This window comes from Teleopsis dalmanni, chromosome 1, assembly GCF_002237135.1.
Source record: "Teleopsis dalmanni isolate 2A chromosome 1, ASM223713v2, whole genome shotgun sequence".
NCBI classification, from domain to species: Eukaryota; Metazoa; Arthropoda; class Insecta; order Diptera; family Diopsidae; genus Teleopsis; species Teleopsis dalmanni.
Window position 1 is genome coordinate 157,988,544 of NC_051846.1, and position 3,329 is coordinate 157,991,872.

Consider the following 3,329-nt stretch of genomic DNA (forward strand, 5'->3'; position numbering starts at 1 on the left):
ATTGGCCAGCCAAATTCGTAAATAAATTTTTTTTTGTGATCGCAAGTACCAAGTGTTGAATAGTACTGAAATTTAATCATTTTAAATAATTATAGTTAATTAATTCAATAAATTTTAAATTTGTTTATCGACCCACATTCTATAATTATTTTAACAAAATAACAAAACTCCAGAAAAATATGCGAACAAAAAAGTCAAGTACGGCGTTGGTTAAGGTGCGGTGCGCTGATTCTGAGCTTCATATTTGGCAGGACCCGAGTTCGATTCCTGGTATTTGCAGTCTCAAAAAAAATAATTATTTACGAATAATTAAATACAAGAATTATTTCCAAGACCACTGATGATGGGTATTTGGCAATACTCGAAACGGCTGTATGGTCAGCCAAAAATTCAATTAATTAAAATAATATAAAAGATAAATTTTTGTTGTTGTATTTCATTACTGTTCGAAAAAACCTCTTTATAATTATTTTATTAAATACAGATCAGTGTTATATGAAAAATACAATAAATAACTTGACAAATAGAATGGAATTTGATATTATTAATTATTATTTTTATTAGAACATGCTCCTGAAAATGACTCTCAAAGAGTCATCATCAATAAACAGCAATAAACGGTTTTTAATTAAAACGGTCGTTAACTAATTCAATTATTATATAGCTGGTTTTTGATTTTCTTCTAATATAGCACAGCAAGTTAAATTATTTATCAATTTTTACAGTAAATTAACAAAAATCCGAACAACAAGTCCAAATATACAAGTCAAGCACGACTTTGAGTCAGTTGATTAATTAACACTGACTCTGAGCTTCAAGTTTGGCAGGGTGTAAGTTTACCCCTTGGTTGAAATATTTTATATTAAATATAAGTTTTTTTTTTAAATACTAATGATGACTAGTCAAAACAGCTATGTGGGCAGCAAAAATTCAATTGATTAAAAATAATAAAATTTTGTTGTTGTTATTCACTACTGTTCAGAAAACTTCTTTATTAAAAATTGTAGTAATTAAAAATTTAAAGGCAATCAATTTAAAAAAAACAAATCCATATTGTAGAATATTAATAATACTTTCGTTCCAGAAAAAGGAAAAACTCGATCAAACTCAAAAATTTTAGAAAAAGACTCAAAAATAATGAAATCTATTATAATAATTAATTTATACTCTTTACATTTCTCGATCGATACCGCAGAGCCATTTGCGGACTGCGTGCAATTGCTTCATTAACCGTTTGAAGGCTATAATTCATGATAGAGATGGTCTCATATTGAACCAAACTAAATTAACTTGAAACTTTAAAGTTCTTTTCTAGTGTTTTCATTTATCTCTCATTAAATTTAACAAAAATAAACAAAATTGAAGATTCTACTTTGTTGCAGTTTTCGTTAGCCACCCTGTATAATATATCAAATTTTGATCATTTTCTTTTTGGAAAATATATTTTGCAATGTTGCTTTTGACATTTTTGTTGTAGTATATTAATTATTTATTAATTTGAAGAATATAAAAACTCTTTGTAATTTCACTTGAAAAGCATGAAAGCTCTTTGTATGATTAATTAACTTCATTAGCGACGTAAATCAAAGAAACTGCTTAAATAATGGCGGTGGAAACATACTATAATGTTAATGAAATGTTTTAATTAATTTCTTACTTTAGTGGTCAATTAAGTTTTTATAATTCTCTTAACAAACTTAACAATTTAGAAACTGGGAACTATTTAAGTTAACTTGACTCCTTGGCACACGGGCATTCATGAAACTTTTCAATAATAATTTTTAATAAAAAATTTATGATTTTCTTAATAACGAAAAGAAGAATGAAACTTTTTCAATCATCACTTTGGCATTGTGTATCTTTTATGATATATTTCTTTTATATTTTAACTATCAGCAAGTCTATCAGTTTTTGCAATTCATCAAATCTCTAAAGCAGATTTTATCAAGTTTGTTGAATGGCGAACACAGCCCTTTATGCACCTTAACATACTGAGATATATGGTATATATAGTAACTCACAGATATAACTCGTCGAGTACACTAGAATCGTTCATTATTCTTTTGCTATTGCAGTGCAACTCACTACCTTTTGTATCTGCACATAATGCGCTTCATTTTTCTTCGGATAAGTGCTGAGCTGCTGGAAAAAATATTATTTTCTTCACTTTCTTATGCACTTCAAGTTGGCATTAAACTCAATTTTACAAGAAAGTAAAAAAATCGCAATATTTTTTCTTATATTTTTTTTTATACATTCACAATAAAACGTTTTGTGCATTTTTTCAAAGCTCCTTACAAGGAGTGCAAGGAGTGAATCCTTTAATATATTTTGCTTTCCATGCCGATATATATTAGTATCAGTAACGCTTACCCTCAGACTGCAGCAGCATTTGTGTGGATTTAATAAAATGCTGCAAGTTAAGAAAAATGATTTTTAAATCTCCTTACAGAGCATAATATCCTTACTTGCGAATGACTATAAATATTAGAGTTAATATTTCAGTTCAGCTTAGAAGGTTATACGCGTTTATTTAGCAGGCAAGTCTTATCTTTTGTTAAACTGCAAACTGCAAACTGCAACTGCAACTGCAACTGCGTATATGCCGGCAATAAGACGAAGTGTGTTCTTAATGTTGGAGTTGAGTGCGAAAATCTAATGAAAATTGAGCAAACAAAATTATTCATTGAAAATTATATTTTCATTTATAAGTTTAGTCTTTCCTAAAATCATTAAACATAAGTCAAAAACAAAAAGAAGCAATGAATTAAAATGCAGTAATTTAAGGCAATATTAATAGCGATTTCCGTGCTGTTAGCCTTGGTACGAGTGAAATGCAACGAATCCTTAGAGCCTTGACATTCATTAGAGAAAAGAAGCAAAGCTGTTTGAACATTAACGAACACATTTATGCCTTGTTACCTGCCACAACTACAACGTTTATGTGTGCTAGGAGCTTGAAGCCTGTTGCAAGGATCTTGAGAAAACTATTAAAAACGCTTCAGTAGTCCTGTTGTAAATCTGCTCAAATAATCGTTAAAGCAAGTAAAAGTGGCGACGAAGTCGAAGCAGCTGTGCTATGTTATAGGAGGTAATGTGCCACTATTAAATTTCGACGCATTAAGGATATTTAAGTATTATGAGCAGTAACATCATAATTATAACCAAAAGTTTGAGTACCAAAGCCAGGAGCCAGAAGTAGTGAGTTTAAGTACGAAGCTAAAATGGGTTGATTCAAGTTGGAAATTTAAAGGTTTTGAAAAGTTTATTGTTATTACCTTCTAATGGCAGAAGAGAGCCGTTAAGTGTGCATATGTTAGAAATGGTAA